Below are 22,192 nucleotides of genomic sequence, written 5' to 3' on the forward strand. Positions count from 1 at the left end.
GGCGAGCGGGAACGCGCGGAGCGGGGCGGAGCCCGAGATGGCCCCGCCCCCTCCCCAGAAACGCCTGGAGCCGCGGGCCGGCGCTACCACTGCATGCTGGGAAATGGAGTCTTTTACTGGCAAAGCGAGATCCCGGTCCCTCTGCCCCCGTGGGCTTCTGGGAAATGTGGTCTACAGCCTCGGAGTCCGTCCTTCTGGTCAGATGCTGTACCCGGCAAAGCTGTAGGAATTGAAATAATTGTTGCCAGTGTTCGCAGTAGCTTTATTTATTAAATTATAATAATAAGTGTGTTGACAAAGAGTTGGATGTGAAAGAAGTCCTACGTTCTCCTTTGGCCGAGTGTCCCCTCTGCCTACAGGCGCTTGCGTTTTCCCACCTTCTGGTCCACACCCTGAAGCTCATCCCACAGCAGCTTGGTTCAGTATGCTGTGGCCTGGCTCTGGAAGCAAACAGCTCGCGATCAGATCCTAGCTCTTCCACTCTGTAGCTTTGTGACCTAAATGACTTAACCTCTGTGAGTCTCATTTTCCTGTTTCTGTCGTGATTAAATGAGTGCCTTGTACGTAGAGACAGTGCTTTGTATGTAGTAGATGCTAAATAAATCGTAGAGTATTAATATTATTCTGTCCATTCACAGCCATGAGTCTAAATCCTACCTGTCTGTCAAAGCCTATGTCAATGCCTACCTAACCTTCTGTAGTATTCCATCTGTAATTCTCTTATGTCACAGTTTGCTTTGTAATTCTAATCAGTTGTCCACGCCTCCATTACCCACGAGACTGTAAGCTTATTGAGGGCTGGGATGCTGTTCTAGGTCAGAATCACCAAAGCCATAGGCAGAGGGAGATTTACAATGAAACTACAGTAATGAAGTTTAAGCACAGGTCTCTTCCAAAGCCTTCTGTTAATAGCTTTGGGGTTTTTTTATTTGCCAAGGTAAGATATTTTTGTATGATTTTCTTTGAGTGGACCCCAAAATTGTGTGAACTCTGTCCATTGGACAGTGCAGTATTGTGCCTGATGACCCACATTTGCACCTCCAGATACCCCCACGTGCTCCAGATGCTCCTCCAGCCTGCCCTCAACCCCAGGAGGCTGAGCTGTACAAACCACTTCCAGGTTCCTGTGCCCCTGGCTTCTGGTGGATTTGGCCAGTAGAGAACCCCACAGAGAAGCGGAAGGGAAGAGAGTAGTTGCTGAAGGTAAGGATTTTCCTGGATCCTTGTTGGCAAGGTCACCTCCCGTTGGCTGGGGCCCTCGGCTGAAGGCCACTGCTGCCTGGCCCTCCCCTCCAGCTTGCAATGACAGCTCTCTCCCTTCGTGCCTCAGACCTGCAACTGATAACACCACAGCTGCTACTGAGACAAGGTTACTGCCCCATCCCCGTGGTTCCCACCCTCACACTTTGGCAATACTCTCATTACAAATAAACTCTCTTCAAATAAACCCTGTTTCAAACATGTCGTCTGCTTCTTGTTGAGACCCTGATGGAAACACATGCACAAGGTGAGCACCCGATGATTAATTGTCGGCAAAGAGGTCTCAAGGTTCACACATCTCACAGGTGTGGATTCCCCAGCAAGAATCTGTGGCCAGAATCCATTGAGAGAAAGATATTCTTCACACACACACACACACACACACTAAGAAGACTTGGAACAAGACTTATCTGTCGCATAGTGACCATGTTCCCCTAACTTCACCATACACGTGCAGAAGAAATGTCCCTGACTCCACACTGGGTTGACAATTGACTGGCTTTGAAAGACACTTAAATCAGCAACAGTGTCTGGAGTTTTCCAAGGTGAGAATGGAATGTATTGATTCTGGAACTCATGGCTCCCTCATCCTAACTCAGATGACTTACTGTTAAACGATGCTTAAATGCAACCATGTCCCAAGGCAATTGCCAACTTCTCTGGCACCATGCACACATGCTGAGATGTCCTACCAGTGCAGAGCATGGCAGGACATTATTCCAAGCTGCTGTCACAGAGACTGTGTATCTGAGGTGCTGTAGGTGGGGATACAGCGCTGGGACACAGGAGGCCCTCGATGAATGTTTATGAGTTGATAGCTTGGTATCAACATCAGGATTCTGCAGAAGATTGACCCGTGAGGACTTGCTGGGGCTGGGCTTTAGAATTTAAGAATTGAACTTGGGAGGAAATATTCACGAGTATAGTCCTGCCATATATTCAAAAATATCTATACAGTCCAAACAAATGTTTACTGAGCACTTACTGTGAGCCAGGGATTGGGCTAACCTCTGGGAAATCTGGGGGTTCTGGTTTAACGAATGTTTAAAGAGGCCTTGCTATGTATTACACACTGTGCTTTTTCACATACGATATCTCAGTTCTTAAACAGGAAAAAAATTCAAAAAGTTTAAATGATTCCAGGCCCTCAAATCTACTTCCAAATGTTGTTTTTACTGGCTCACTATGCACAGCCTCAGTACGTGAGGATACTTAGAGCGTAATAATGTCAATACTGTGATAGAGATTTGTGCAAGAGGCTGGCATAGTCAGGTAAACGGATTCTGTGACAAAGGACTATCATGGATAAAGCAGTGTGGACCATGACTGGGTTCAGCCCAATTAATAAATATTGTTCCTGCTGCCCATCAAGGGCAGACCAGCTGAGGATCTATGCGTGGGATCTGTATTGATCTGCCACATAGGCCCCGGAGTGTCCTCTTTTACTTCCAGGAACTCTCCAACCCGAGTATAAAGGCACAGAATGGGAACCGTAATACAGGGCACTTTGGAAAAGGGAGAGGAGGTTGGTAGTAGCTAGACCATGGCAGAAACTCAGTCTGGGAAATTCAAACAAGCACGATAGTCACTAGGAAGCGACACTGCCCAGGCGGTCTTCAGCAGACGCTGGATCTACCAGTGAGTCAGTTCATGAGTCCTTGTCCTTTTCATCTGTAGAATGGGCGCAGTCATCCTGGGCCAACAAGTTCTGCGCCTCCCAAGGCTGATGGGAGGTAGATGAGGTCGTGTCTGAGAAGGGCTTTGATCCTCCTGGAACAAAGCTGCTAGGGTGTCGTTGCTCAGTGTACGCATCCTAACAACAACCCAAGGAATTATTACCTCTTGGGAGGAGGGGAGAGAGAGAGGAATGAGGAACAGAATATGTTCAGAAGTCTTCCGAGTACGCTGATCCTGGTTCCTACTCATCCATTCCCTTTTGATGTCTCATCTCATTCCAGGGGCCCAGAGCCCCTATTTCCACTTTAGCAAGGGCTTTTGAGCACTTATTATGTGCTAGTCACAGTGTCCTTACGGATTCATCATCCAGTGGGAGAGCCAGACGTGTTCACAAATTCTAGTAACTATGATTTTTATGAGCATTTATTTATTATGTGTTGGGAAAACCATTTCATGTAACCCTGAGAGGTGGGTAATATAATCCCCAGTGTCCAGATGAGGATACAAAATCCCAGAGAAGTGAAATGATTTGCTCAAGGTCGTACTGCTAGTGGTGGCCGATAGAGCTGGCTGACTGCAAATCCATCCTGATATCAATCACAGCTGCTGACTTGGAAAATGTAATGAGATAATACGGTAGCACTTAGACTCCGTGCAGTGAGAATGCAGGAAGCAGAACAAATTGTTCTGCCAGGCCTCATAGACAAGGTAACACTGACCTAGTTACTCTGCTGAACTTATCTAGTGGCTTCCACAATAGTAGAGATAGGTTCTTTTGGATTTAATGATACAATAATTAATGATTATAGATTGTTCTGAGGTCAGAAGTGGATGAAAGAGGTTTTAAAGTCCTAGGCAAATGTTTCCTGCTTGTCCTTTTCTTTGTCCTGATGATGATGATGACGATGGTGATGATGACAGCTTTCATTTATTAAGTTTTAAGCACTTTCAGGAATTTACTAATAATTTGCAAACAACATTTCAAGAAATCTTCACAATAACCCTTGGCATTTGATATTATCCCTCTCCTGACTACAGAGATAAGGAAATTGAAGCTCAGAGAAGGTAAGTAACTGATCCAAGTCACATAGCTACTAAGTGATACATTTGGGCTTTAAGTCAAGGTTTAGGCTAATTCAGAAGACCAAACACTTAACCACTCTCCATGCAGTGCACCAACCCTTCATTTCATGTGTTTATATCTCCTGAGCATGTTTTCAGGATGCCACGGTTATTTGTCTTCCCCAAGATTTGAGAGATTAATGGTACAGAAAAATTTAATGTGCGAGCCTCCAAGAATGACTGAAATGTTTCACAGTGTGCTGGTGAAACTCCCTGAGCTGAGGACGATGTGAGCTGCCAGCGGATGGGTTGCTTTCTGCCCACTTGTCGAGAGGAGTGGCAGATACGGTCTACTGACACTCACACACATTTCTACTGCCTTCTACTGTCATTTCCTGCTGCAGAGGCTACAAAGCTAAAACCTGCATTTGCCAGGCACCCTAATGCTTAGGACTCTGGATGCAAATTAGGTTCCACCAGTGAGATTCCTCAAGGAAGATTTGGAGGCAAAGTGAGGTGTCAACACAGTAATGAAGTCTTGGGATTTTTCTGCAGCAGTGTTCCAGTGCCATTTGTCTAATGCCATCAGTGTCAGAAAGCAGTTGTGTTGGTGGCAGCAGGAGCTTCCTGATCCCTGGGTGGCACGTACAGTTGTGAGTTTGTGTAGTAAAGAATTTAACCTTGCCCAAAAAGGGCTCTGGTCTTCGTTCTCAGCAAGGTGATCTCCAAGACCTTGGAATGTCAGATAGGAGTGTCTTTGTTTCCAACAATATGACACAGGGTAGACGCTGGCCGTGCTAGAAGGACCAACAATGCAATTTACGATGGGTGCTTTGGGCCACACAGTATAAGTCAAACTCCACAGGGACTGGAGACTGAGATCAGCATGTGGGCGATGAACCATACTTTTGCAGTGGAGTCCCAGTAAAAACGCTAGACACTGCGGCTTAAGTGACTGGTTGGCAATTACTCCACATGTATTGTCACAGACTGATGCTGGGAAAGTAGCACTGTCCTAACTCCATGGGCAGAGGAGCTCCACATTCTAAGCCCTCCTGGCCTCTGCTTCTGCCCTTGCAATTTTAATCTGCATCCTTTCCCCATAATAAAATATATCCATGGGTATAACAGCTTTCAGTGAGTTCTGTGAGTTCTTCTAGCAAGTTGTCAAAACTGAGGGTGGTTTGGGGAACCCTCTACTAAATCTGCAATTGGTGTCAGAAGTGAGAGTGGTGGTCTGTGTTCCCTCTAACTGTGCAAGTGACGAGAATTCCTAACCTCTCTAGTCCCAACGGCAGTCTCCTCATTTCTTCCCCCTTTTGATTGTGGCAGAGCTAGTGGCTTCCTAGGTAAGGCAGTTCTGTGTTGCTCTCACTAGTGCCTGCTAGTCTAGCCCTTCAGTGACTTTACAAGTACCTAACTCCCTATATTAAATCCCTTTGTACTTAAAATAGCTAGAACGGTCATTGTGTCCTGCATTAAACTTCAGCTAATACAGGAGAGGACCTGGCCTTGCTAAATGACATAGCAATTCGAACATGCAAGCTTTTTCACATTTTAATGTCTCTGAAATCAGAGTATGTCTTACAACCAATGCCAGTTGTAATTGGTGGTGATTTTATTTTTTCTTTATTAGTAGCACATAAAATAATGGGGCATCTTACAACTGATGGAGTCTTAGAATTTATTAAATTCTAGGATACCCGGTGCTTGCTTCCTCAGAACTTCTCTCTGGATCATCTCTCCCCTTCATTCCGCTCTCCACATTGCACACTGGATCTGACACTCTCAAACACCCAAGGATGTGGAGCCTTCCTCCTTTTTCCCACTCCACACTTTTTGAAAGTGAAGACAAACGTCCTTAGAGAAAGAGGGAAGCAGTGTGGTAATGTGAGAGGAGGAGACAGACCTGAGTCTGGAACCTCCCTCTGCCATTTAATTGCTGTGTGACCTTGGATAAATTATTAACCTCACTGAGCTTCCGCCCTCATCAGTAAAGGCTAGCAGTTGTTGGGATTGAATGTATCTCATGTGTGAAATTCCTGGCCCCTGGTAGGCACTCAGTAAAGGTTTTGCCTCCCCCTTCCGTTCATCCCTTTCTTATTTTCCTCCTTCCAAACACCATGAGGTCCACTTCTCATGTCACTCCGTCTCCAGGAGCCAAGCTACAAGCAGCTGTCATCATGTATTGTCAGTGGTTTGCCATAGACCCAGGTCAAATACACATACGTGTTCACAACCAGCTGCCAGGTTGTGAACTACGAAAAGAAGGAGAGCTTCTCCAAAAACAAAAGCAAATTGTTGCTTTTATCTTTGCAACCATCCAACTCGTGTTATGTTTTGATTTCAGGGCTGCTCCAAGATTCTGGGACAAAAGACACTATATATAAGCATTATTATGAGACTCAAAGGGGCTCTGAGCAAAACAGAATCCTTTTATCACAAGAGAATTGGAGAGAATTGTTGCCAAATATAGTCACTGTGTGGAAGATGCATTTTCCCTTTATTCCACACATCCTCACCGTCACTAACTCCTTGCTTTAACTAAACCCATAGCCTATCAATTAGTCTATAGGCAAATATTTTAAAATAATAGCAACCAACATATTTTGGCAGTTACCATGGGCCAGACATGGTCCCAAGTACTTTACATCTAGAATCTCCTTTGGTTTTCCCGGCCGCTCTATGAGGTAGGTACCATCATTAGCTCATTTTACAGGTGAGGAAATTAAGTCTTAGGGAACTTAGGCAACTTGCCCAAAATCATATAGCCAGTAAGTGGTGGAGGCAGGATTTGAACTCAGCTCTATGAAGTCAATGATTATGGTCTTCCTTGATGTCAAAAGGAATGTGGGATGTTACACAATGAAGAATGCATATGGCCCCAGATCTTCAGAAATCTGGGATCTGATCATGACATAAGTGTCGAGCTCAAGTGTAGATTAACAGAATTCCTAGAAAATAGCAAAAGGGGACTGGAATGAAAAAGCAAATCTATTATGGGAAGGCTTGAGAGGACAGTGACTTATTTAATCCTCATTATCAACCCCGAAAGGCAGGTCTGATTATCGTTACCTAACAGGTGAGAACAGGAGCTTTAACTGTGGTTGTGACTGTTAGTGACAGAATGCGGTTTTATACCCAGGACTGTCTGACTCCAAAGCCATGATAACTCCACACTGCCTACTAAAACTAGATCAGTGGACGTTTTTTACCCTCTTTTTCTGCCTATTTGTCTCTGGTGAATACCTTGAGAGAGAATGAATAATCAGGCTGTTGATAAATTATACGCACGTCAAGCAAATAAGTCAATTGTTTTGCCTCTAACAGGTGTGTCTTGATTGCAAGCCATTAGTGACCATTAATAAAAGAAACCCAGGTTGTAATTTCCCAGGATTTGCATTTCACACCAGGGAGCTGAGCTCAGCCAATATTTTCATAAGCTAACACCTGCAGCAGAGGCAGAAAGCATGACCTGAGGTAACATTTATCTTTGAGAATTAAAATGTAAGCCACAGGACAATTTGTGAACTTGATCATTCTTTCCCCTGACTGTCATTGGTCTTAGCTTAGCATAGAGATAAGGCCTCAGGTGTTTAAAAAATCTGTTAAGCAGCTTTGAGAGGATTCAGGACCTAGTGCAGAGCCCTTCGAGGCATCCGCTAGTTTAAACTGAAGTTTATTCATTTACTGTTTAACAAAGGTTTACTGAACACCTACTAAGGCCTGGGCGCTGCGCTAGGTTCTCAGGATAGGGATAAACAAGACAAAATTTCTGTTCCACCGTTGCCCATTCTCTCTCCTTAATGCACTTTCTCCTCCTGGCCTCTATAACACTATTCTGCCCAAGGTTCTCTTTCCTTTTCTGAATGCTCCTTTGCGGTGCTTCCTGCCAGCACTTCTTCTTTGGCTCCAACTTCTAGGTCTTCAAGGCCCTTTTCTCTACCTTTATGTTCACATCTACACAGATTTCAGAGGGTGGAGAGAAAAGCTTGGGAATCATCAGCATATAGTCAGCTTGTTGTTAGAAATGAGAATGGATTATCCAAGAGACAGATGAACTAACCCAAGGATCAAGTGTGGACTAAAAAAAGAAATCAGAGCATTCTGGTGGTGATGGTGGAATTGCTTATTCATACTCACCTCCCACAGGACAGTAGCCAGCAGCAGGCAGAAACTGAAGGGGATTTGACCCTTGAAAACAGGGAGCCACCCTGCAGGAGATCCATGTTTATCTGACTTTTCCACTGAGGACACTCCCCAGTCCACAGGCCACAGGGTGGCTAGAACTCAAAAAGAAAGCCACAGTCCTTTTAGCCTGAAGAGTCAGAGGGTGGAGTCTGAACAAACTGGAAATTGGGGAGGGGCCGAGGATCTCAGAATGGAGAGCGCCACAGGGCAGCCCTAAAGCTTCTATATAAACACCCCTAAAATCTTTGGCTGATCAATGGATCGCACCTGCATGAGCAAAACTCCAAGGCTGCCCAAAAGGGAAACAATCATTGGAAGGTTAGAAGAGCAGGCGGAGATTTCAGCTGCTAAGGGCTGCAAGGGAGTTTGGAGTCTGAGCCCTACCAAGTCAGAGGAGGTTGGTTAATTTCTAGTTAATTTCAGGCTGTCCAATGAAACCCAAAATGTACCAGGCCTGAAGAAGAGGGCTATGTCTAAGGATTAGGGAACTAAGAAAGGGAGACCCAACAATGTCAGTAGCTTATTTTAGGCATACAGGTAATGAGTGGCAGTGCTGGGATTCAAATCCAAGGGCTCTGCCTCCAGAGCCCATGCCCTCAACCACCGCATTCAGATTCGCCTCTCTCAGCACCCTGCATCCTTCGTTTAAAGCACTCACCACCAAAGTCAACAACCAACGTCATTGCACATTCAGCTGTTTGTCTCCTGCACTAGAAAGATTCCTAAGAGCAGAGGGCTTGCACAGTGCCTGGTACACAGTCCAATAAAAATTTGTTGAATGAACAAATGAATCATTTGGGATGGCTGACTCACCAAAGCCTAGGCGTGTATAATTTATTAATATATTTTCTATTAGTAAACGTATATCATTAAATATGCATTCCTGCCATATAACTTCACCCCGTTATGATCCTGGATGGAATTAAATCACCAGTAATCACTCCAGTTTGTAGTTGGGTTTATTTGTACATATCTGTTACTGACTGTTTTTAAGCACGATCAGGAATTTCTAAGTGTAATATGAATGACTCAGTATTTTGATTAATCAGCTCAGTAGGGGAAATTTCCATGGTTAATCAGACTGAACATAAAGATAGGGCACATGCTGAGAATGAATAGAGGGGAGGGGAAAGACAGAGAGAGAGAAAGACAGAGATGAGAATTTTCTTGTAGTCAGAAAGGCAGTTTTGGGCTTCCCTGGTGGTGCAGTGGTTGAGAGTCCACCTGCCGATGCAGGGGACGCGGGTTCGTGCCCCGGTCCGGGAAGATCCCACATGCCGCGGAGCGGCTGGGCCCGTGAGCCATGGCTGCTGAGCCTCCGCGTCCGGAGCCTGTGCTCTGCAACGGGAGAGGCCACAACAGTGAGAGGTCCACGTACGGCAAAAAAAAAAAAAAAAGAAAGGCAGTTTGAGTCAACACCACAGAACTTACAAAGTTTCTGTTTTCTCATAAACTTTGGTTGGTAGCTGTATTAGTTTCCTGTGGCTGCCACAACAAATTGCCACAAATTGTGACTTAAAAGAACAGAAATGTATTCGCTCATAGGTCTGAAGACCAGAAGTCCAAAATCGAAGTGTCAGCAGGGTCAGAAACTAGGGGAGAATCTTTCCTTGCCTCTTCCAGCTTCTGGTGGCTCCAGGCATTTCTTTTTTTGTTTATTTTGTTTTGTTTTGCGGTACGTGGGCCTCTCACTGTTGTGGCCTCTCCTGTTGCAGAGCACAGGCTCCGGACACGCAGGCTCAGCGGCCATGGCTCATGGGCCCAGCCGCTATGCGGCATGTGGGATCTTCCCGGACCGGGGCACGAACCCGCGTCCCCTGCATCGGCAGGCGGACTCTCAACCACTGCGCCACCAGGGAAGCCCTCCAGGCACTTCTTGGTGCTCCTTGGCTTGTGGCAGCATCACTCTAATCTCTGCCTCTGTCTTCACGTGGCCTTCTTCTCTGTGTGCATCAAGTTTCCCTCTCCTTTCTCTTTTAAGGACACCAGTCATTGGATTTAGGCCCCACCCTAAATGATCTCATCTCAAAATCTTCAACTTGATTACAGCTGCAAAGACCCTATTTCCAAATAATGTTACATTCGCAGGTATGGGGGTTAGGACTTGGACATATCTTGTTGGGGACAGGATTCAGCCCACAACACCAGAGATAGCAACGTCACTGTTGTAATTTCCTCTCATACGATACAGAGAGGGGGCTGTGTCGACAATTTCCCATTGACCCCAGGTGTTGCTGGGCATGTCCCCTGCTGTCACGTGCCCTTCCAAATTGGAGCCTGCTCTGGCCCAAGCACAACCACTCTGAACGATCCCCACTCTCCAGAGATGGAAACAGAGGCTGAAAACGTTAGACCAGCTGCTCAAGGTCACACACACGGAGGAGTCAAGATCTGAACCCAGGTGTGTCTTCTCCAGAGCCAGACATGTGGCCATCCCACACTGCCTGAAACACTCCCATTATTAGAGAGCCACTGTACTCTTTAAACTCCTTTGTTAAAATACAAACTCTTCCTGAGGGGGGTTAGCCAAGCCTTCACAGAGACCCTGATTTTGGAGGAATGTATTAGATGACCTTCTAGAACACAAGAGATCCCAGGGGTATCTATGGGGAGAGAAGCAATAAGGAGGAACTTGATATCAGGGTAAATTCACACATTGAGAAATCAGTGCCCAGAGAGGTTAAGTGATCTGACCAAGAGTACACAGCAAATCAGTAGCATAATCAGAAATCACACCTGAGGTTCCTGACTCTGCATAAGGAAACTTGGAAGGTATCAGTCACCCTGAAATATCCTAAATTGGCTGGGCCAAAGGGTTGCTGTCAGCGGAAGCAAGTATAAACAGCAAAGCCCTAACCAGACATTGAGAAGAGGCTCCCTTGGGTCAACCCTTCCCAGGAGGCCTCCCTAGCTGCATAGTTCAAAGAGGAGAGTTCAAGAGCATGGAGCTGAGGGTAAGAGACCTGAATTTTTGTGGTAGGCCTGCTACTGAAGACTCGAGAGACCTTGAGTAAGTCACTTCTCCCCTCTGAGCCTCCGTCGCTTTAACTTGAAGGAAAAACATTGGATTTAATCATCACAAAAGTGCCTCTGGCACGAAGCATTTATTATTCATAAGCTTCTAGAGTTTGAGCAAGCCTCAGGGCCAGCTAGAACTAGTTCTAACCCCAAATGGATATCTGTTGTTTCCTCTGCCCGACATCCTCTCCCCCTTCCTCTATCAGCAGCTTCCCACAATTCCAAAGGGAACCATCCTCTATAACTTTGACTTCACAGTTGGAAGGCGCTGACACCACTCCTTGCTTCTGCTCTAGGTTGTCATGTAACCCAGGCCTGGCCAATTAGTGTAGCTGTACCTGAAAACTGTGATTGGCTCAGGAATAGACACGTGATCCAATCCTAGCCTAATGAGATTCAATCCAGGGGCTTTGGTTGGAAATTCTGGGAGAAAGAAGTTCTCCTCCTACTGACTTGGCCAAGCCGCCAGAATGTGAACCTGGGGCAAAGGGAGGGAGCATGACTGACCCCAATGTCAAGAGACAGAGGGGAACCAAGTCCTGGTAACATTGCTGGAAACACCCATGCCTGAACCTAGAACACTCCTGAGATTCGTAGTGACGTGAGCCAAAACAGTCACTTTTTTTTTTTTTTTTTTTTGCTTAAGCCACTTTGAGTTCTCACTTGCAACTAAAAGTTTCCTGATTGATTCAAAAGCCCTCATTTTAATGATGAGGGAATGGAAACCAAGAGTGGGAAAATGGCTTTTCCATGTAATCTGACAGCAGGAAGCACCTTGGAGCCCATCAAGTCCAATTCTTACTATTTACGGGTAAGGAAACTGGTGTCCAAAATGAGATGCAACTTCTTATGTGTATACAACACACACACACACAGAGCAGTGTGAGTTGTCTTATTGCAGTGCTGAGAAACTCTGTTTATCATCAAACATTTCATACATCCTATTACACGTGAGAGAATAATTATCTAGCCTGGTGCCATGAAATGCTTTTTCCCATAATGGAATTTCACTCTGGAAGTGTATTTTGGTATTAAAAGGTTCCACTTTATAATGTCGATGGTTCAATCTGTGATCTAAAAGGCACTTAAATGCTTTGAACAAGAGGCATAAAAAGCTTTTATTGCGAAAGCCTTGCTGGATCTACCAATTTTGCCATTGATCCTTTTCCCCAGAAGGCTTCTCTGGAAGCAGCCCAGGCAACAGCTAATCCCACGGTGGGGCTGGACCTCCAGCTAGTGAGTAAGACATGTTTCAGAGGGCTGCACTTTCCATACACCCATTTGCAGATATTGAAACCATTTCTGGTTGGACTGCAACAAGCCTCTTCAGGCATGTGACTCAAGCAAAGACATCCAAGCCATCCAGATTTAGAATTAAGCCCAAGGAGCTTAATTCTAACTCCCTTTGTTACTCCCAGTGTGTGTCCTTGGTTGTACTTCAACAAAGTACAACCCTGGTTGTACTTCATCTGTGACGTAAGTTCCATAATATTAGTTCCCAGTGTTCTTGGGAGCGGCTGACTTATTACAGTTACCAAGAAGCCTGATACATGGAGGTGCTTGGTGAACACAGGTTCCCTGTCCCTGGTTGACCAGATTCTTCAATAACTGAGGGATTTGGGTCCCACTGAGAGCAGTGGAGCAGTGGAAGAAGCCCACACTTAGAGCACAGAGACCACTGATCTCTCGGCTTTACCCTGGGCAAGCCATTCACTTCTTGAACTCTCCACTTCCTCGTTGTAAAGGGACATTTGAATACGTCACAGAACTGTCATGGTAAGATGTTCCACATCGCTACGCATCAGGGAAATGCAGATCAAAACCACAATGAGATATCACCTCACACTTGTCAGAATGGCTATCCTCAAAAAGAACACAAATAACGAGTATTGGTGAGGTTGTGGAGAAAGAGGAACCCTCCTACACCATTGGTGGGAATGTAAGTTGGTGCAGCCACTATGGAGAACAGTATGGAGGTTGCTCAAAAAACTAAAAATAGAATTACCAAATGATCCAGCAATCCCACTCCTGGGTATATATCTGAAAAAACGAATTTGAAGAGATACCTGCACCCCAATATTCATAGCAACATTATTTACAATTGCCAAGATATGTAAGCAACCTAAGTGTCCATCAACAGATGAATGGATAAAGAAGAAGTGGTCTATATACATAATGGAATACTACTCAGCCATAAAAAGAAGAAAATGTTGCCATTTACAGCAACATGAATGGACTTAGAGAGTATTATGCTAAGAGAAATAAGTCAGACAAGAGAAAGACAAATACTGTATATCACTTATATGTGGAATCTAGAAAATACAACAAACTAGTGAACATAACAAAAAAAGAAGAAGACTTACAGACACAGAGAACAAACCAGTGGTTACCAGTGGGGAGGGGGGAGGAAGAGTACAGAGGTAGGGGATTAAGAAGTACAAACTATTGTGTATAAAATAAGCTACAAGGATATATTGAACAGCATGGGGACTATAGCCAATATTTTATAATAACCATAAATGAAGTATAACCTTTAAAAATTATGAACCACTATATTGTACACCTATAACTTATATAATATAGTTCATCACTATACTTCAATTTTTTAAAACAGGGGAAAAAAAGAACGGTCACGGTCACTTATGTTGTGCTTGAACCCATATGATTGTCTCCATCCCCAATTCCATGTGACCTCGCAGCTCAGTCACCTGCCGTGGAAAAGAGCATATCATGGGCACCTCTTGGTAACTGACAATTGCCAATAGCTGGGTCCTGGGACATTTGGTCCCCTGCCGGGTGGTCAGGAGCTAAATGCAGGAGTATCCCCTGAAAAGGGCTGTGGCAGAGCATCAATGGGAAGCTGGGATAATAAAACAAACTTCCCAGAGTGTGTACCATGGACCAATGGTCCTAGTAGGGTTCCAGAGTAAAGTAAGTTTGGGAAACATGGCATCCTGTACTTTCTGTTAGAAGGTTTTCAATGCCCATCAGCACATTTTATTCAATCTTGGGCTTCCCAAACTTATTCCACCACTGAACATCTTTCCCACAAGCAGCATCTATCCTCATTCCACGCCACTAGTGGGAGGCAGAACACACCTGGAAAGCAGGGCTCCAAGATTCCAGAGGCTGAAACAGACTTTTCAGCTATTTCTTAGCTCTGATACTTCATATGCTATCACTCTGAACTTCTAACATGAAGCCATTCCTCAGGCCACACCATCCACCTGTTCTCAAAGCATTAATTCCTACACCCATTCCACATTCACAGAATGCACACTGCTTCCAGGTCCTCTCCCAGGCAAAGACAACCCCCTCAGAAATACGGCTCCTGATTGCAAGGAGCTCATCGTCTAAAAGGGAGGAAGGACGCCTGAACAGATGGTTACCATGCAGAGTGACAAGGTGCATAAGATAAAGGTGCACCTTGTAGGGTGGGATGGGGTGGGGCGGATGTCAGAGAAGCTTCGTCTGAAAGATGAGTTGCTGCCAGAGGAAATCGACCGAGGAGCAGGCATGGTACGGAGGCAGCACATGCAAAGGCCCTGAAGGAAGACAAGGGGATTTCTGGAATTACAAGTACACTTGGCCCTTTGTATCTGCAGGTTCCAAGATGATTGAATTCGTGGATCTAGAACCCATGGATATGGAGGGCCGACTGCACTAGGCCATTATATAAAAGGGCCTTGAGCACGTGAGGATTTGGTATTCACAGTGAGCGTGGGGGCCTAGGACCAATTCCCCCTGTGGATATGGAAGGACCAGTGTAATTAAATCAGGATGGAGAACAGGGGTTGAGGGAGAGGAGTAGAAAGGTAAGTAGAAACCAGGTCATGCAGAACTTACAGAGCCATGAGTGCCAAGAGCTTAGGTATCCTTCAGAGGCGATTGAGGAGCTCCGTACTTGTGAGTGTGTGTGTGCGTGTGTGTGCATGTGTGCGTGGGTGTGTGCAAGAGGCAGGAGAATGACGTGGTTAGATCTGTGGTTAAGAAAGGTAGTTCTGAGACCCCGAGGAGAAGGGCTTGCAGAAACCACCTGGAGCTTTGGTCAACGGCTGACAGGCAGGATGAGTTTTAAAGCTTAAATGTGGCTGCAAATTCTGTCAATCTTCCGACAGAGAGGTGGAGTTTGTTTCCCTTCCTCTTGAATCAGGACTGGCCTTAGTGACTTGCTCGGCCAATACAGTGTGGGAGAAGGGACACCGTGAATTCTAAGTCTAGGTAATAAGAACCCTTGGAGTTTCCGCCTAGCCCTGGAATATTCACTCTGGAAGGGGGCCCGCTGTTCAGTTCACCTAGGACCACCATGCCGTAAGGAAGCCCAAGCTAGCCACTTGGAGGTATGTACTGAGAGCAAGATGCCTAGCCAGCCAGCCCCAGCTGTTCTAGTCATCTCAGCCCAGTCATCAGACACGTGAGTGCAAATGCCCTCTTGGATAATACAGTCCTAGCAAACACAAGGTGGAGAAGCATCAGGGAACACAGCCAACAGCCAGGACCAAGCCCCCAGAGATGCAGACTTGGTGGAGCGGCTCAGCGACCTCTGATTGTTCAAGTCATCTGAGCTGAGGCCAACGCATCGTGCAGCAGAGATGTCTCACGTTCCTGCCCCCCTTCCTAAACTCACAAAATTGTGCATATAATGAAATGGCTGTTGTCTTATGCCACTAAATTTTGGGGGGGGTTAGTGCCCAGCGAGAGATACACAGAACACTGGACAAGCTCAGAGCGTCAGATGGAGTAAAAAAAATAACCTGTGAAAAGATAGGAAGCAGTGTGTGCGCACACACGTGTACACACACACACACACTTTTCAGGCTCGTCTCCTGGTTCACAGTTCATTCTCACCCTGTCTCCTGCCCCAGCAGGTGTCACTTCATTTAGCCACAATTCTGAAGTCACAGGAACAGTGGCCCATTTGAGGAAGAACACAGCATAAATATGAAGAACAGGTGGGTTTCGTTAATTAATGAGAACTTCACGCAACTCCAGGAGCCAAGCAATAACGCCATGTCAGTTGGTCTTTCGTTCCCACGGCAAGATCATCTCTGTGGCGAGTCTTTATGTTCCTGAGTTAAATCCAAGACCTCACGGCAAAGGCAGCAAAAACCTCCCTTTGAGGAAGGCATTCGGGGAATTTCAAGCCATTCATCTCCTCCCAGGGCTCAGAGTCTGCCTGGTACAGCTAAAGGTGAAGCTTGGCCTCCCCTTCACTTTCTGACTGGATGTGCCGGGGCTGAGAGGCCTTGGGGAGGGGAGCCCATTCCCCAGACGGAGAAAGAGAGTCCTGGAGGCCTAGTGTGACCCTCACCAGGCCACTCCTGGAGAGGCCCGGGCCCTGCTCGGGGAGGGGAGACTGGCACTCAGATCCTGGTTCTGAATCTAAGAGTCTCTGCAACGTGTGGCTATCTGTCTCAGGGTGGGTGTGGGGTCATAGTGACCTTGCAAACTAGTCTGTTAGGTCTGGGAGAAGGAACCTTGAGACCAGCTTTCTAAACAGTTGCTATGGGTTGAATTGGTCTCCCCAAAATTCATGTTTAAGTCCTAACTCCCCGTACCTGGAAAGATGGCCGTATTTAGAAATGGGCTCATTGTAGACGGAATTTAAGTTAAGATGAGGTCCTACTGGAGCAGGGTGGGCCTCTGCTCCAGTGTGACTCGTGTCCTTATAAAAAGGGGAAATTTGGGGCTTCCCTGGTGGTGCAGTGGTTGAGAGTCCACCTGCCGATGCAGGGGACACGGGTTCGTGCCCTGGTCCGGGAAGATCCCACATGCCAAGGAGCGGCTGGGCCCGTGAGCCATGGCCGCTGAGCCTGCGTGTCCGGAGCCTGTGCTCCGCAACGGGAGAGGCCATAACAGTGAGAGGCCCGCGTACCGCTAAAAAAAAACAGGGGGAAATTTGGACACAAACATGCACATGGGGAGAACATCATGTGAAGAGTGGAGTTCTGTGACCACAGCCAAGGAACACCCAGCAGCCGGGAGAGAAGCTTGGAACCTATACTTCCCTAGAGGCTTCAGAGAGAGCACGGCCCTTCTGACACCTTGACTCCAGACTTCTGGCCTCCAGAACCGTGACAACAACTTTCTGTTGTAAACCACCCAGTTTGTGGTACTTTGCTACGGCAGCTGTAGGAAGGTAAGACAAGAGGTCATTTGTTTAACAAACATGCATCCATCAAGATCCTTCTATATCCTGGGCCTTATGCACAGAGGTGAGTAAGACACAGTCTTTCCTTGCACTCAAGAGCCTTCTTGAGAGAAAAACTCGTTACAAAGCAATGTGCTAAGTTCAAAACAATGAGTGCAACAGTGCGGAGAAGAGGCTCCTAACCCAGTCCAGGGAATCAGGGAAGGCTTCTGAGAAGAAGTGGCATCTAAGATTTGGGTGATCCCCGGGGCTGTGAGGGACCAGGTTCCCATTTGATAAGTGCCACGGTTGTGTCTCACCCGGAGGATTTGGGCACTTGACTCCTTCTCTCCACTTAAGATAAAACCCCAAACGGCTGGATGTGGCCAAGATAAGAATCCTTTTTCCACATAGGGGTTCTTGTTAGCATAAGAACAGCTAAAACCATTGGAGAAAGTCAGTGAAGACTTCCTGTGTCTTCACAATTCTGTATGAATTCCATGGAGCAGGGAAGGGTTGTAATTTCATGGACTCCAAACCCAGCAGGGTCCAGATAAGAGCCTGGCACCTGGTAGGTTCCCTGAAAGTGCTCATTGAATGGAAAGGAGACGGGACTATACCCCAGCCCAGCCCATGCCTGGGGTCACACTGACAGCTGTGACCACCTGCTCCTTCACATCTGGCAGTGGACCTACTCATCAAGTCCACGCATCTGTGGCCAATGCCATGGGTAGGAGGTGAAAGGAAGGAAGTCGCATCATAAAAAAACGGCAGCCAATTGGGCATCTGATTGGACGTCTGACCCAAGGTGAGCTAATAAATTCCTCCCTCCAAGGGTTTTGAATTGAAAGATGGGGAAAAGAGATGATGAAAGAGAGACAGGTGGACACCAAGAGAGCCTGAGACAGAGAGTGAGACAGAAAGAGAAAGAGAGTTGGAGAGAGAATTTAAATGGTCTCTGTCCTTGGTACTATCCCCTGAGGCTGGCAAAGTTCACCTGTAGGAGACAGGAGATGGGGATTCCTTTTATCTCTACCTCCAATCCCATTGGCTCCTCTAAGGAAGACTACGAAGAATGCCTACCACCAGGTGCCTTGGTGGGTTATTTGATAATAACACAACGAAAACCAAGAGAAATCTTGGCAAACTTTAAGGAAAATACAGTTAATTGCCACTGACATTCTCCCTTTAGTTTCCCAAGCAGGCCCTGGGTTTAATCACATGCATTATTTTAATCAGCCTGCCAATCACATTTTGAAATCTTTCATTTTTAACATAATTACAGTAGAATACCCACAACCCATCAATAATATGGATAAGGCAAGATTGATATTGTGTTTCCAAATGGGGCCTGACAAAGCCATCACTGCTTTTGTTCAGAGGAAGAAAGGTAGGCTGGCTAGCATCTCCCTCTGCCGTCAGGACTGGGTTGAGCGTACCTGTCTAGCTCGTCACTCACAAGAGGCTAGAAAACCTCACTCGTCGGAACTGTAATTGGGAATTTTCAGTTATTCAAGCCTCACACGTGTGATTCTCATTGAGTAACAAATTCAAACGAGCGCTCAAACCAGGGGCCTTTTTGCATCAGTACAGTCTGGTATTGTGAAATGGAGGCCTATTACGGATCTCTGTTTTATGTTAATTTGCCTCATTTTACTTATTAGTTCCTTGCTGTAGATCAGTTTATCCGCATCCATTACTCTCAACAGATAAAACATGAGCACTGGAAACTGTAAACTTTGAACCTGTGACTTTTCCAGGTAATTCGCTCATATGACCACCTTCCCCCTCACCCACCTTTTGGGTCTTGTCTTTTCAAGGTAGAGCCTTGCCTTTATTCCCAACAATGAGTGTTAGAAGCTCTGGACAAATTGGCAGACAAATTGTTAAAAGAAGGACTTTTTTTTTTTTTTTTTTTTTTTTTTTTGCATACAGAGTTCTGTTCCTTCAGGAGAGGGAACCTGATCCACTTGGCTAAAGCACTGAAGATGGGAGAATAGAAGGACATTCAGGTCTTAGGAGAGCGCGTTCTCACTCAGACCTCTTTATTAGAAGCATCCTTCCTTAAGAACATACATTGGGTGTGTTTGACCAACCAAAGAGGGTGTGAAATAGCTTAAAAGCAAATCCTGGGGGTCTAGGACAGAGGTTCAGGGTGTCAGCAGTATGGCTCCCAAGCAAGAAGACCTCGAATATTTTCACACAGCACTGACCACCCACCCTGGGACTTGAACCCTTTTCAGCAAGGCCAGGGCGCCGGCAAACCTCCCCTCGGGCCCACACCCTGACCTCAGACTTCTAGCCTCTAGAACTGTGGAAGAATGCATGTCATTTAAGTCTCTCCATCTGTAGTGCTGTGTTACCACAGCAGTCCTAGGGAACCAGTACAATCTTTATGCGACGTGACCTCTCCCTTTCCTGCCTGGGCTCCAGCCACTTGGTTCTCCCAGCTGCGTCCACCTCAGGGGCTTAGCACTGGCTGTTCCTTCTGTCTGGGATGTTCTTCCTTCAGGTCTCAGTTTAAGTGTTATCTTAGTGATGAGGGCTTTCCTGACTACGCTTTTTAAAATATAGCAACACCTGCCCCCCACACTGCCCCCCCTCCTCTTCCCTTCTGCTTTGTTCTGCTTCCTGCTTTATTTTTCTCTAGGATAACGTTTACCACTCTGACACACTGTATCATTTGCTTATTTATCTGCTCCTTGCCTGTCTAGCCCCTCCTCCCATAAAATGTAATCTCCTTGAGGGCAAGGACTTTGCATCTTCTGTTTACGAGTCTAGCAGTCTTGGACCATAGTAGCTACTCAAGTAATATTTGGCAAGTAAATGAATATATAAAATACTTACTGTAAAAGAAAGAAGAAACCCTGACAGAAAATAGACAAAGTATGTGAATTGTCAAAGGCAATTCACCAAAGAAATAGAAATGATCCATAAATATATGAAAGATACACATTACTATTATATAACTAATAAAAAGTAAAACAACAATGGAACATCATTTTTCACCTAAAAGCTTAAACACTTTTTTTTAAGATTAAACTTTTTGTGTGTATTTTGTGTCGATGAGGGAGCAAGAAGAGGCATTCTTGTCTGCTGTTAGCTGGAGCATCAGTGGTAAGAGTAATAGAGGACCCCTGTGGACGTATCTACCAAAACTCTCACGTACGTAGTCTTTAACTAAGCAGTTCCACTTCTAGCACTCCATCCTAGAGAAATAGGTGCGCATGTGCACAGAAACATACCTCATAAGCATGTCCACAGTAGCACTGGAAACAGCCTGCCTGTCTGTCAACATGGGAGGGTAAATGACTGTAGCTCTGTACTATTGGAATAGTATGTAGAGGGTGAAAAGAATAAGATAAACTGGAGTTGCTCACAGAGCAGATTTTCAAGAAAGATGCAAAAACGGGGTCACAGAATCGTACACGAATATGGTCCCATTTATGTTTTTAGAAATGTTAAATATTTTCACGTGTATTGTATATGTTTATAAATAATTGTAAAAAGGGCCAGAGAGGTAAGTGGGAAATTGAACAGATGGTTATCTGGGGAGGGTAGTGGTAGTGAGAGGGCATGGATGGAGAGTTAAAAATTGTACTTGCTAGTTTAGCAGCCCTGGACAAATACTTCACTTGCGCGTGATTACACAGCTAATCCACGTGGGATCTGGGACAAAACTCCAGGTCCCTGGATTCTTAGTCCAAGGAGTTTTCCCTGTTCCACAATGCCTCCCCAGAATATCAACTTGAACAGCAGTGTTGATGAAAAAGCTAAGTGAGATGCCACACCCTTCCTGCAAAACCTGTAATAGGATAGGTAAGAAGCATCAGATGCTAAATACAACCAGTTATATTTTCTGTACACCAAATGAATTCTTTGAAATAACTATTGGGTATCTTCAAGGCTGTCCATGCAACATTCCTGAACCTGACATTTGAAACACAGGCCCCTTTATCGGCAGTTACTTCTTTCACTGGAGACCATGTTTCAGTGGACAGGATTTGGACATCTGAGCCACAAAGACATCAGTTTAAGTGTCTGTTCCACCATTTATTAAGGCTTTCTGAGCTTCAACTCCTTGTTTACAAAATGGGGATTATCATGAAGATAAAACAAGAAAATAATTGGAAAATGCATAGCACCGTGCGTGGCATATAGTTGTCATTCAGTAAATACATTTCTTCCCTTCTGCTTCATTCAGCTATAATTGGGAGTTTCATGCATCTATCTATTACAAGAGAAGGAAAGATTTCTTTCATAAGGCACATTGCATTTCTGTGCTGAGGCAAAGCTTTACAGGAAAATAATGGAATAGGGGCCTTCTGATTGGAAGAAACCTAACAGATTAGTTTGTTCAACAACCTATCTAGGTCCTGAAGTCTCTCTTGAATGCTTCGAATGCCAGAGAAAGCATCATCCTCTAGGAGGATCTGCTCTTCCATCCACCAACCCATCCATCTATCCATCCATCCATCCACCTCATCCATCCATCCGTCCATCCATCCACAGTACATTCCACAAACACTTATTGAGCAAGTATTATGGACCAGGCATGGTGGTAGACACTGGAGCTTTTGAACTGAACATACCACAGTTGGGCTGTCAAGGAACTCAAGAGTCTAGTGTGTGTAAACAGATGACAATTAACACACTGTGACAAGTGCTATCATAGACTCCTCTTTATTTATTTATTATTATTTTTTTAAAGAATCAATTTTATTTATTTATTTATTTTTGGCTGCGTTGGGTCTTCAATGCTGTGCACGGGCTTTCTCTAGTTGCAGCAAGCGGGGGGCTACTCTTCATTGCGGTGCACGGGCTTCTCACTGTGGTGGCTTCTCTTGTTGTGGA

The sequence above is a fragment of the Stenella coeruleoalba genome (assembly GCF_951394435.1).
Source record: "Stenella coeruleoalba genome assembly, chromosome: 2".
Taxonomy (NCBI): domain Eukaryota; kingdom Metazoa; phylum Chordata; class Mammalia; order Artiodactyla; family Delphinidae; genus Stenella; species Stenella coeruleoalba.